The following is a 15,146-nucleotide window of genomic DNA, read 5'->3' on the forward strand; positions in this document are numbered from 1 at the left end:
TTGTGATTTGTCTTCTCCTCCTTGGGGGCTGAAGCACCCCATTGTTTAGGTCTGTAGGAGCCTTGGGGTTGAGATCTGCCTCTTGGGCATCTGTATCTGCCTCTTTGTGGCCTGTCTGACACCAGAAAGGACCAATTTTTTGAAGGCCAGTTTCTGCTAAACCTAGGTGGTTGAACCTGTAAGAAATCTTTTACTGTCTGCATTGATTTTGCTTTATCCTCCATTTTCTTTAACATCTCTTCTGCCTTAACACCAAACAAAGTATCATGCTGTAGTGGAGCATCCAATAATTTTACTTTAACATGTTCAGGTAAACTTTGTTCTTTCAACCAAACATGCCTTCGAATAACAGAGCCTGTAACTGCGGCTCTACAAGAAGCCTCCAATGAATCAAAACCACATTAAAAGTATGCTTTCCCACTTGTTCAGCTGCATGCAATAAATCCTGCATTTCCTTACTGAGTTTGAAACCATTTTCTGTTTTAACAAGGACACGAGGTGCTGTTGATATTTAAGCATGTGAAATTGGCAATTTAAAGCCCTTACGGCTAATGTAGCAGAAATGTAAACTTTTTTCCCCCATCTATCCAAAGCTCTGGAATCCCTATCCGGGGGGACAGGATTTATAGCAGTGGAAGACGTAACCCCTTTAGGACCCTGAGAGATTGTTTCTGGATCTGCAGCAGGGTTTTTGTAAAGAAATTTATGAGAGTCTGGGACCCTGTAGTACCTGTCTGGCTTGACTGGTGCAGGGGGTAAAGAATCAGGAGACAGACTGGATTCAGAGAAAACATCATCAACAATATCAAGCACAGGGGGAAAGCCAGGGGCCTGTGCTGAGGCAATAAAAGGAAGTCTCTGAGCCTTTTCTTGGATTCTGAATAATCCTGGCTCTCCCAATGAAAATGCTCCCTCATGGTGTGCAGGGTTTCCCCAAAAGAATAATCCTCCGACGGAGAGGCTGAAGGTATAGACTCTTCTGCATCAGAGTCCTCATAGGGAGGGAGAGAATATCCCTGATCAGAAGAGGAATCAGAGGAAATTGAAACCCGGTCAGTGGAATCATAGTCAGTGTCTTGCCTAGACCTTTTGTCAGGAGGGGGATGGGAACCCCTAATTAAAGTAATTAGGTCCTCGGCCATTTTAAGCATCTGTTTCTTTGGCATGGATGACTGTCCAGGAGAATGCTGTACTTGTTTCCTTGTCTTTAATGGTGTTTTTGACTTTGCCTTGGCTGCTGTAGTGGACTTAATAGTAAGCTGTGAAGGTCTGAAAACACCCTCAGAAGCCGATGCCTGCTCAGCGGCTCCGGACCCATCTGAGGGAATAGTTTCCATAGGCCCAATTTCCACAGGCCTCGGTGTCTCCACGTGGCTGTCGGATCTGAGGTAGCGGGTGTCTGGGGCTGCGAAAGCACCTCACTGAGAACCGGCGACTGGCCTAGAAGAGGCTTCGTCGTCAGTTTTGGACCTTGGATGCCTGCCCTTTTCTTTGTCTTTGCGTTTTTTATAAATTCCAGTCGTCGGTTGTTCCGAAGGCATTATGTAATTAAACCTTCGGCCAAAATAATGTAAAGCAAAATCAGACCGACGTTTAATAGTGCATTTGTTGAATCTAGCACAAAACCGACAACTAGTAACGTCGTGGTCAGGGCCTAGGCAAGGAATACAGTAAGAGTGAAAGTCCTTATGAGGTATTTGCTTCCCGCAAGAAATACAATTATTAACTTTTACTGACATCGGTCTGGAGCAAGAAAAAGTTTCTCCAACGGGGTAGTTAGCTTTATTGAAGACTTCGGTTCTGAAACTCAATTTCGAAAATCTCAGGAGTCGGCCGACCGGCACTTGCGAGCTGCTTTTGCTTCGGGCACCGCGCGGCAAGAAAGACTGAAGAAAATGGCGTCAGTTGCATCTTTTATACCCCTGGCGCACTGACGTCAGGGAAGAGGCGACAGCATCTGACGCCGGACCTAGACTTTGGAACTCTGGCTGACTGCGGGTAGCCTGCCAGCAGGATAACCCAAGTGTAATGACTGCAACAGTGAAACACGATGAACATGCCATACCTGCAGCTTTAATAACCAAATGCATGGGGGCAAAATAAGTAAGGAGTGTTGTGCTCAGTGTACAGTACATACTTATGTAACTACAACATGCAGAAGTATGCTACAGCATGGAGGAAATCCTGCAGGGTACTGTAGTCACATTTATGTTTCAGTATGTTTTTTAGGTAATGTTCCCTAGACACTGTGAAGGGGGTAGTGGTCCACACACACCGATTATGAAGGCACTGCTCATTGTGCATTGCATTTTTACTGTCACTGACATGCCCTCTGGCTAGCCTGCTGCTGATGCCTGCCATATTGCCTACTGTCTCATGTTCCCTTGGGGACCATGAACATTGTTTTCCCCCTGTGCATTCGGTTACTGAAGTTGTGGGCGTGGCAACACATTCTTCTCTTTCCCCACATGGAATTTGCAAACAGCCATATTTCTCTGCAGCTGAATGTCACTTCAGCCATGTGTCCCCAGTCAAATGTACCACAGGGAAATGTCTCGCTGCCGAGGTGCCTGAACCCATTTTCCATCGAATAAAATGTAATTGTAATCCAAAACCAGGTGAAACAGCTCCTCATAAAGACTAATGTCATCTTGGGGGACCCCTTTCTGGAACAAGAATTCAGTAACCCATGCAATACCCACATCCTGGAGGATGACTATATAGGGAACCTTTACGTCTATCATAATAAAACATCTTTATGGCAGTCAGCTTTGTTAATCAGCTCTAAAAAATGCCAAGAAGTTTAATTTGTTAAAAGGATTTTCGATTTGCTAACTAGGTATTTAGCACATGCTGCCGTTCCTGAATTGCCCCCATCCACTATGGGGTGCTTCGGAGGGTTATTGATAACTGTATGCATTTTTTTGAACCCCAAATGTAGTTGGTGTGAGTGGGGAGGTCATGTTAAAATAACTGAAAGTATCTAGGCCTGTGTGTCTATCAATGAACATGTCCCTGATTTGCGTACCAATGCTTCTATATGCTCTGTTCAACTGATTCTTTGAAACAAGTTCATAGGTGTCACTGTTTAAAATTTCAAGCATTTTATTATTGTGTTCATGCACATCCATGACAACAACCCCCCTCCCTTATCCGCTTTTATGATTCTAACATTCTGTTGTTTTAAAACATGGAATAAATCAACTTCATGCTTACTGAAGTCAAATTCACAATGCCCATTATTTTGTTTAAATAAGTTTTTGATATCTAATTCACATACCTTTTCGAAAAGCTGCAATACCGGATGCAGAGGTGGGTTGAATGTGCTTGAAATAAGCAAATCATCAGTAGGGATATTATTACCATCAAAAATAAGTTTAAGGTTTAGTTTTCTTACATACATTTTTAAATCCAACCAAGTCTTAGCCACGCTGGCTCTCTTAGATGGAACAAATGTAAGTCCTTTTCACAGTAAATCTGCTAGATCCTGATTGAAGGACATGCTGGAAAAATAATAAATTTTAAAGTCATTTCCAGGTTGTGAATTATTTCAAATGTATGTAGTGGGACCATGTTTGCTGAAAGTCACTTCTGTTAGTTCCTCCATCCTCAATAGATCTGCGGTGGTCAGTTTTGCTTCTGGGACTGGAACAGATTGCTCAATCGCCATTGGTTCCTCCTGGGGGGGTCTGAAAGTCCCGGTTGTTCCATTGGTCACTATGTTGATGTTGACTGTGGTCATCATGGTTTGTTTCCCTTATGCTGAGTGTCTCAAGGGTGAAATTCTGTGGGTTCAGATAAAGGGATAGCAGGTTCGTTATACTCTTGAGCATTGCCACTATTAGTCGTGGGTTCGTTCTGATGAATAGTGTTGCTACATGTTGCCAGCACCTCCCTTTACCCAAAATCTGGGATGGTGGGGGGTTACGTAGTACTTTTGGCATAGTCGATCCTGTCTCTCTCAATTTTCCTTAGTTTTGTTCCTTTCAAACGAAAACGTAAATGGGAAGGTTTAATGACATCATCCTTAGATCAGATGATCATTTTGGGCCTTATTTAAAAAGCTGCCTTTTGTTTTTAAACTTATCTGAAGAAGTCCATTACTGTTACATGAACAAAAGCGCTCATTTGTGTATAATAAAAGTTTTTACAAGAACCTTGCAGCTTCTCCTTCAGGCAACTAACGTAGCTTATGTTTTACAAGTTTGCTTTTTGTCTGTGTGGCTTTGGATTGTCTGTTTCACTAACCACACACCTGGCATTTGTGCACATACATGTTAAGCCTTTTCAGATTAAGCCAGAGCATATGACAGCCAGATACACACGTGCCTGAGATGTACTCAAGTGCAACCTCCACATGTTACCATAAAAACGTTAAACACAAATTTGTATTAAAAAAAACTAATAGCATATGTAACGACACTGTCTTCAGCATTCTAGACAATACATGGTAAATACGAATTGGTACTGTACACAAGGAGCAGTGAGGAGGACTGTATATACGTTACCTTATGCAATACCCCTACTATTGGCATAGACTATAGCTCAGCTCTATACATAATTCTCTACATTTACATCAGTCTGAAAGGTATGCCTGTCAAAGATATAATCCATTTGAATAACACTACCACAGTATTGGCACCAACCTCCTTTTTCCTACTTTTGTACATGGGGTCACGGTGTCATATCAACAGTGACTATCACCTAGAACCAGTGTTCATACCTGTGGACAGTATATTTTAAATCAAAAACACAATAAAGAAATCATATGTAGCACAGCACAGTACCGCCTCATACAAATGTATTTAAATACAAACACATAGCAAATGTTGTAGATATTTACTTTGCAAATAGACAACAAACCACCTTGACAAAAAAAGGAAAAAAAACAAGAATGAAAAAAAAAAAATTCTTCAACGTGCACAGACAGAACAGGCTTACTTCTAGTAAATATCATAAGCTTAAAAGCTTAGTGAGCAGAGCCTGCAAACAGTCAAAAATGATAAGTGTATTAAACGGTATACCTTCATATGCGCGAAGGCACATTCCGAATGTGCGTATCAGCGAACCTTTTAGCTGAATTCCATTACGCCGACTTCCCTAAATGTTATAAAAATATCAAAATTCGACATTCCCGATCGCTCCACCGCCGAAACGAGTGCTATCATGGGTCATAAAGGGGGCAAGGTTTTGTAATTCGGCCCTTCGGTATTTGCAGTTTTCGAATTTTATGGTTCGCAGTTCTCGGCAGCAGCGTCGAAGATGTGGCCATCGAACTTATGAAGGTATACCATATTAAACATATATCATCCTTTCAAATGCATTACAACATACATCGTATACAAAACTAAACAGTGCGTGGCAGTACTCTACAGCTCTCTTTCAAACAACACAGAATACATGTGAAACAATGCAGTGTAAATGCCTATACACTGCAATATAGTGCATTTGGAATACTGCAGTGCAGATCTCTATCAAACACTAAACAATGCATGTGGAGATATCAGTACCAAACACTAAACAATGCATGTGGAAAACTGCATTGCATAATTCCAAACACTAAGAAAAACAAGTGGAACATTGAAGTATGCACCCATGTCAGATACAACACGGTTGATATGGAAGAGGCCAGTGCATGCTCCAAACACTGTTTAGTGCATGTGGGACAGTGCAGAATGAATGCATGCGCACTAAATATGACAAAGTAGATGAGAAGCACCTCAGTGCATCCTTCTACCAAGTATTATACAGTGCATGTAGAGCAGTGGTGTGCACAGTTCTAGTAAAAGATACTCAAAGCATGTTGAGATGTGCAGTGCACATTACTGTGAAATACTACACAGTGCATGTGGAAAACCATGATGCATCCCTGCAAACACTGTTTACTGCAGTTGGTGCTGTGCAGTGTGCAGCTTCCACAAATACTGCAAAGTGGACATGGAATAGCACGATGCACATCTTTAGCAAACATACAACACAAATAGAAGAGTGCAGTGCATACAACTGGCTAACGTTATATTGTGCACAAAGAACACTGCAGTACATTTTCCACCAAATAATACACAATGCATGTGGAATGGTTAACTGTATAGCTCCAAAACATGTAGTAGAGAGCAATGCACAGCTCCACAAAACATTGTAAAGTTTAGTGGAAGTGGAAAACTGTAGTATGCATTTCTACCAAACACTACACTGTGTATGCAGAACAGTGCTGTGTGTGTCTCAGTCAAACACTGTTCAGAGCACATCCAGGAAATCCCTCTCAAGTAAAGCAGCATGTGAGAAAGGATAGTGCATCCACAAAAAAATAAATAAATAAAAAAAGACAGATCCACAGTATGTAATATATCCAATAATGGTCTTGTGCACTCCACCCAAAATAAACACATGTAGCTTATGTGGGACAGTAGCATATTAAACAAACAGAATAAATGCGAAGCACGGCATCACAATAATCCAAGAACAGAGAGCATGCAACATACAGCAGTATTCTACACTCCCCTTCCCCCCAAAAAAGACGCACAGTTCATCTCACCTTTCTCAATACTACCTGTGCAAATTAACAACAAAACACACTTATATAAAGTATGCTGTAATTACAAGATACTAAAATGTACAAATCTCCTAAATAAAGCCACAGGCCATATGTTGTCACAGGAACATGCTTTTCTAGTTCTATTTATACAGGTTTTATACCAGAATACTAAAGAACAGTTATTAAGTATTCTTGCAGTTTATTTTCCCTTGCAGTCTTTAGCCACATTGGTATTTAAGAAACCCAATAACTTTCAGCAAAGAGCAAAAACTAAACAGAATACAATATGGTCAGAAGCCTTCATCAAACTAAAGCAAACAGGAGCTCCTGGTACCTCAGCATGTGACATCTGTTTACCATGCAGGTTATGTACTGTGACAAACTGTGCATCTTCAGCTGCAAGTAAAGTAGGCAAAATCCTGACTGCAGTACACTTGTTGCACCACTGTTGTTAAGTGATGTGCTTCAGACATATTGTTTAACAGCAGCTACATGCAATGGGACTGCAGAAATGCAAACGTTTAAGGAAACCGATCCATTCTTAGCACATCAGTTAAGAGACGAGATAACCTTCCTTGATGGGCCCTGCAGTTCAGCTGATCTTTTCCACTAATCACTGTTTAAAAATTATTGGTATTGTAATATCCCCTAGCAGGGGGTGCATGTACTTAGTACTAATAGACTCCATTATATCACATGCTGACTACATAAGCATGCCTAACCACACAGTACAGCAGTTCACACTTAATCACTAATCAGCGCCTTCTTACAAATCAAAAAATATCAATGAAGACTTGGCACCTGCAATGCTGGTAGGTAATATGCAAGAATATTAGTTTGGGTAGAAAGGTCATCCACAAAAAAGGGGACAGTGATCCATAAATAAATGATACAATAAAAACATACTTGTTATGTCTAGTAATGGGGGTTCTTTTTAAGACATCTAATGGATGGGCTGAATTCAAAGAAGCCATAAGCTGGAGGACAGCTACAGGACCAAGATCAGAAGGTCAATTCCTGAAGTATTACAGCACCAAAAAAAAAAAAAAAAAAAAAAACCTCTTGGGGCAGCAGTGAAGACAGTAATGCCTGGTGAAGATGTACATCACAGACTTCTTGACCTTGGCACAAATGTTTGCAAAGGAGGCATAACTGAAGTAAGCACTGGAAGTGGCCACTCCCCTAGTGAAGTATGCACTGACCACTGCATTTTCAAAAGGGCAGTTAGCCAGCTAAGAGAAAAACAATGCTGGTGATCCATTTGGACAAGATTTGCTTGTGAATTGTGAGCCATTCAACCCCTGGGGCAAAGAAAGCAAACAACTGTTCAGTCCTAACATTATGCAACCAATACAACCTGCACAGACAGATACCCTAATGGCTTCTGTTCCAGCAAAAACAGGAGAGAGAGAGAGAGAGAATGAACTGATTTAGAGAGAGAATTCAGAACCCATTTTTGGTAGTAAATTCAGTGCACCAAGCCAGTAAGCTCACATGGCATTGACAAGCACAAGGGGGGGGGGTCCCCTAATAGCTTTATAGCTACAGATATCATTTAAGGAGCTACTAGACAATCCGATGACGGGTCACAATCCTGTGCTCCCACAGCAGAAATGTCTCAAACATGCACCACCAACATGACGACTAGCTTCGGGTTTTACAGGGTGCTGCTCCACCCATATTAGAAGCATAGATCTGCCAAGAAGAAGGATTCCTAGCAACCTACATAGCTCTGACTCTGGCCAGTAGAGAATGCCATCTCCCTAAAACGATGGGAGTAACCTTTCCTTTGCACCAAGACAGGTTCCTGTGCCCTTCTCTGAAGTTGGTGGTGAGTGACAGAAACAGCAGTAAGAGCAGCAGTGCATACAGACATCTGCCAAGCCAAAGGATGGACAGCATGGACATTACCCCCCCACACACACACACATACACACTTACCATGCTGCACTTGATACTGCCACCCACTGATAATCTAATCCACTGTCTGATTCAGTTGCACGTATTCATAAATTCTTTCTTTCATCTATGATCATTTAACAGTGCTCTTCTCCCAAATTTAGAAGGGCAGGACATGAAAAACCAGGTGTAAATCTGTATCCACCCAGCCAAGCTGATGTAAATTACTAGTGTTTTTGTGCTCCAATACAAACTTCTATTTTTATAAGAAAATTTTACATTAAAATACAAGCAATAATTATTTTTAACAAAATGCAACACTTTTTAAAGAACAAAGAATAAAAGAAAATCCTGTTCTCTACAAGTAAAAATCTTCATCATATTGCAAATGGATATTTTATATTCACTTTTTCTACAGATAAATATTTTTTCATGTACATTTTAATTTGTGGTCATTTCACTGGCCAAACACATTCAAATTGTTTTATACATTTGCTAAATATCCCCACAAAACAATTAGCCCAGTCTACTACTTTTTGTCCTGGTTAACTCTGTAAAGTAACCAAGGGGACCCAACTGTTCATATACTTCTGTCTACATGCACAGAAATTGCCTTCTGCTAGTGCTTAAATCCTACTGTGCCCTCCTACCCAGGGCAAGTAAACTTCTTACAGCACGTAAAATGAAAAATTCTAGTGCAAATGTTCACTGGAGCAATTGCTTGGTGGCCATCACACCTATTACCCACTCTCACCCATGTATTCCTTCACAGGGGTGAAATCAAAGGTTGATTGCACGTCAATCAACGTAATTTGGAAAGTTGTTTTTACCTGGCCAACATATTTAATTTCCCCACAAACCAGACAAGGTTATTTGTTTATTTATCCACTTATTCATTTATGCACTGTTAATTGGTCTGCCCGAATGCGTTGAAATCCATTTTCTGTACAGGCCTCAGGAAAAAAGGTTCACATAGGTATAAGAACCATATTAAAAAGAAAGGGAAAATATATACATAAACAATATAGAACATTTAGGAATGGTGAATAATAATCACAAATTTAGACAAAAATAAAAAAATGCCATACAAGGAGTAAAAATGTAACAAAAATTAGTCATTAGCCTGCGCACATATTGACACAAAGTAAGACATACAACATAGAAAATGTCATCAGCTTATTATACATTCAATGTGAACTATCACATACACCCTTATGAGCCAAAAACCTAAGCACTCTGTTCCAAAAAGCAAATAGAGACCGTATTAATCCTTCAGGCTAGTCACATGACTGAAGGAATACCGTCAGTGTAGAGAATGGGCTAATATAAAGCACTGGGGAAGGAATAAAGGAGGGGTACAAGTAAAGAAAGCTGAGGAAAAATGTTAAGAGCTACTCCTGTAGTACTCACGCATGGCAAAAGGAGGAACGGATACAAGTCATTTTTTCTTGAATTCTGAAATCTTTTAATCAGAGCTAAAATGCTGCCGTGTCCAGTTTATTGTGCAAATAAAACTGCAATAGGGTGAGGTGAGAAAGTCAGTTTTGCTGACAAAGTCAAAAAACAATGCTTAACAGTGGCAGAAATCCACTGCCATGGTAAACTGAGGCGAATTGTGGTCGGACTTTTCATAATCTTTATTTCTTAAATACATACAGCCTGTGAGAATTCTACATCCTTCAGCTGGGATGCTACAGAAAACAGCCAAGAAGGTAACAGCTGGGTCAACATCACGTCAGACATTATGCTGGGAAAACATTAAGATAAGGATTACTGAAAGCATCATGTGCTCGAGGAAAACTAAATATGCTCACTTACGTATGTAGCTTACAGAACTAAATCCTTTAAGCATATAGAACAGTAACTCAGAACCGTGCTCTTCACAAAAGAAAATGATCTTGAACGTCAGTTTGAAGAAATGTTAGAACTTTTTTTTTTCCTGAAACAAGATCAGCTTCTAATGGATGTTTTCAAGACAACACCACCCTGCAAAAAACTCAAGACATATCAAGTTAATCAGCTGCTCGCCTACATTCCAACATCTGTGCAAATATCTGCAAACGCCACTTTTCAGGGCATCATGTGAGACATGCAAATCTCCTCTGTTAAAAAAGAAAGCATTTAACATATCAACACACAAGTTGACCAAGAAATGTTTAGTTCTATAATAATGCACTCCAACCAACAAGCCCAACTGCACTAGTTACAGACACACATTGCTGTTGGACTCAACAATTTTTTTCAAGAGAAATCTACATACATCTCCTATTACACCTTGATAAATAGAATGTTTATCTGATTTGTCGTCTTTCTGTCTAGATTACACATGTATCTGCTATGGGGCTTTTGCTCTCCTCCATACCAAAAGTTAATAAGCTAAAGTGAGAAACATATAAACTCCAAAGAAGGTTTACTGCACAATATCTAAAGGCCAAAACCCACCATCGGGCTTTAAAGTATGACATGTTTTTCAAAAAGTAGTGTGAAAAATCAAAAGTCTTATCTTATCTTAAGCTTTTCTAGATTACCCCCAATGTAACTGGCATATACAAGGTAGCCCTGGTCCCAGGTAATGTTGGTTTTGGGAACTGCACCCATGATGTAGTCCAGTTTCATACAGCAGATGGCATCAGTATACTGAAGCATCTTAGCTACCAGTAGGGTAAGAGCTAACCCGAAAACCAACCACAAGACACTACACTAATGTCTTGATGCAAGTGGACGAAAAGGAAAGCAAGCACCTTCATTAATATATGCTAGAATACAGAGAATCAAAGTCATAGGTACAGTCAGACTTGAAGGGACATTCAGCATCCTTAATAACTGATAAAATAAAGAGAATTATAGTCAGAGGTACAATCAGATGTATACATGCTGGAATGCACAGAATGAGACTCAGAGGTACAATCGGCTTCATTATGCATGCTAGAATGCAGTTATATTCAAAGGCGCACTCAGCTTCATTAATAACTAATAGAATACTGAGAATCAGACTCAGCGGCATCAGAGTTGCAGATAATCAGTATCATTGCTACATACTAGCATGCACAGAACCAAACTCACAGGTACGGTAAATCAGGTATGGAGGTATAATCTGCTCCATTAGTATGCGCTAGAGTAAAGACAATAACACTAAGTGGTGAAGTCAAATTTGGAGGCACACTCAGCTTCGTTAACACATGCTAAAGTAAAGCAATCATATTCAGATGTGCACTCGTCCTGTAAGTGCTAGGATACAGACAACAGATTCAGACGTACAGTCAGATTTGGAGGTACAGTCAAGCCTCATTAATGAAGTGACTTAGGCCTAATGTCAACACGAAAAATAAGAATCTATTAAGGGGGTCAACACTGGTACAGAACCAAGAACTGTCGAGTAGTTCACAGTATAATGTGCAGTGGAGAAACTGGGCAGGCCATCATAAGAGGGATAGCAATGTCTTTTTTGGGGAGGGGGGCTATGCTGCGTCTCTGGTCAGTCTTCCAATCATTCCTGTGAAGTCTCAGCTATCTTTGCCAGCTCTATTGACATACAAAGATAAAACCCTGACCAGAATCTGACTGGGGGATGAGAGGAATGGCAAGGCTTAAACAGGAAAAATCTGTTGTACTTTTAGTATAACTAAATGGCAGCCTTTAACATAAACCAGTGTGCGAAACCCTATGGGGTACTCTTGTAGTCTACCAAACTGTTTTATTCTCTTACAAAATCACAAAAAGTGTAACACATGAGGCCTCACAGAAAACTTTGTGAAGACCAAGTAGCCAACTACTCAGAGGTAAAAATGATGAAAGCAAACTTTATTATTAATGATGATGAAAACAAACTTTATTATTAATGATGATGAAAACAAACTTTATTACTAATACTACTGTTTAAACTGGAGTAAAACATCAAATTCTGCATGCTCTGCCTTCCCACCCACACACACACACAGGTTACTTGACACAGACTGGAAAGATCAATGACCTGAACTAAAGGTCTGAACTTCTTGTTCCACCAAAGCTCATTTCTGCTTTAGTGGTTTATTGTGTTTTTTTTGTTTTATTTTGTTTTTATTTACACTAATCCTTTCAAGGAAGCATTTTTACATTTGGAACAGCTTGTCCTTCAAAAGTGGAACCTAATCAGACAATGTAAAAAGAATGTGCAGACTTGTTAACTACATCTTATGAGTACCTTTCGGTAGGTTAGGTGACGAGAAATATTTCTACACGCATGCATATAAATGAGACAGTGCTAAAAAGATTATGCTTTAAAGAAAATAATACAAACAGGGGAAAAAATACAAAAAGGAGGAAGAGGGCATGACCTTTGTGAATGACCTTGGAAGCAATTGCTGACAGCTGGGTAACTGGGAAATACTGACGCCATGGTAAAATGCTGCTCCCATACAAGAAAGGCTACACTGCTGTTGAACATAGACTTTGAAAGTGTACAGTCACCCACAGGTGCTTCATTAATAGGTAAAAGGCTTACAAGTAGTTCTAGTGACTGACGCGTAAACCTCCACTACAATGGGCTCTCTCTTACACACTTTTTTACACTCGCCTCTTAGTTACCATTCCATCCTACCCCCACTCTCCCCTTTTCTTAGCTGCCTCATTGCATGTTTTCCCAGTTAAGGGTTGCCACAGCGGAACTCCAGTCCGCTAATGATTGGCAGTAGATATTTATGGTGCAGAGGTGCCAGCCCGACGCCCAACCCTCAGCGAAGGCATGCCCATTCACGCATGTCTTTCGGAGGCTACTCGACCGTGGGGAGGACATACAGACTCCACACAGAAGGCACTCCAGCCAAGAATCGAACAGGAGAACCTATTGCTGTGAGGCAACAATGCTACCGCTGTACCACCGCGACTTCTTATTCAAAATAATTTCTATACCCCACCGCGTATTTTTACTAAGACTACATACATTCTTTATCTTATAAACAGCAACGTGGCTCTCGCATTATATTTACTACTTAAGAAATATATTTTGTGAGTCTACCATTCTTGTAACCACCCTTATTACAATTAATTGATACATTATATTTTTCTACAGTACTGTTACTCCTGATGTCTACTGATGTGAGATGTGCCTGAAAAAGAGTCTTTGGATCAGCACACTTTCCCTGCTAATTAAAGCTTAGTGTTTGATAGTGATATGTCCACATGCATTGTTAGAAAGACAATCTGTTTAAAACAAATAGGTCCAGAAAGAAAACTCAACCAGATAACATCACAAATTTCTAAAAAAAATTCACAAGCATCTTCCAGTGTTGCACTATGCTTGTCAGGATCATGCTATGTAAAATGTATAATTCTGTCAAGACTAATTTCTGTTCAAATGAATTACATGCTTTAAAAGCGGATAAGATCCACATGGGTGGACAGTCTGTTAATTATCCTGCCTATGGGTTAATTCAATATACAGTTTACAACCCCCAGTTTTCAAACTGCTTTCTGATTTTATTTATGTAGTAGTCTACCAGGGGGGGGTGAGCTGGTCTGCTGAACCTTTTGAGTCACGACCTTACTCAGAAAGCAAAACACATTCAATCACATACATTAACATGCAATATTCACATGATAACTACAAATAAGCATAGAGTTAAAGTAACAGTTCTGATGGACAGTTAATGTTATCAATACATTAACAGTTGGGAAACTATTATACCCAATTTGTATAATAGGTAAGTCAAATGGTTTAATATGCACAGCATATGCTTACATGTCAGCTTGTCAGGTAAGGATGATGAGTTGAAACTTTTAGCCAGTATCCAAGTGCAAATGGCTTCCTTTTGTAGATGTTCTTTTAGCACAGTTTTTAAAGCTCCAAAAATAAGTTTTTTTTTCCCTAATTAGGGAAAGGCAAAATTAGTCTTATAACTTGTATTTTAAACAAAGTTTGTTGATTTTTTACCTTACTTGGCTGAGGTAAAATTACCCTTGTACTATGTCTCTATTTAAACCTCAAATTTCCTCATGGTTGTTATATCTAGCATCTAACAACTCTCTGTGAAAAATTGTTTCTCATGTTGACTCACAGCAACCTTCTCTATAAGTTAAGTAGAATGTATATCCTTTTGTACGCAATTATTTTTAAATCACAAACCGCTGCCTATCATCTTGTCCAGTTAAGTTTCTGAAACAACCCCTTCAATTCCCACTGCCACTTGATGGAGTTCATAACACTTCAGGGATATGTCAGAACATTGTGTCTGTGTGTGTGTGTGTGTGTGTGTGTGTCTGTTTTTCGTAATTTTTAAAGCCAGCAATTGCTGGGAGTACTTGGTGTTTCTACTACACTGTCCTCCAACGACACCTGCATGCAATAATGCCAAATGATAAAAGTACGTACAGGATTCCAAACATACATCCATGTGTACATACACATGTGTGCTCAAACCCACCCTACACATAACACACACAAGCCAAGGTTGCCAGTGTTAACACTTGCCTTAAAGCCAGCCCCTGGCCACCACCAGGTGGCAGCATTATATTCTGTTCCCTCCTTAAAATGAAAGCTTACTTGATCTCGGCTCTGTACACGTGATGATCCCACTCACCCTATGCCAGTGAATTTTCTACCACTACAGCCTAAAAGGCACTTCTCCAGTACCAGCTCAGTTACCTCATTGTCTACTACAAGCAAATAAAAACTAAGATATATCTGTCAATTTGTATAACATATTTCACAGGTGCATTTTCAAAGTTTGAACATTAC

General features: G+C 39.9%; 1 protein-coding gene across 2 annotated transcripts in view; it reads right to left on the reverse strand.

Annotated features, from left to right (window-relative positions):
- The window catches only part of HDAC7 (histone deacetylase 7), a 1,116,899-nt gene that overhangs the window by 331,820 nt on the left and 769,933 nt on the right, over positions 1-15,146 (reverse strand). The gene's annotated exons all lie outside the window — the stretch shown is intronic.

Source organism: Protopterus annectens, chromosome 9.part0 (genome assembly GCF_019279795.1).
Source record: "Protopterus annectens isolate FY-2018-M chromosome 9.part0, PAN1.0, whole genome shotgun sequence".
NCBI lineage: Eukaryota > Metazoa > Chordata > Ceratodontiformes > Protopteridae > Protopterus > Protopterus annectens.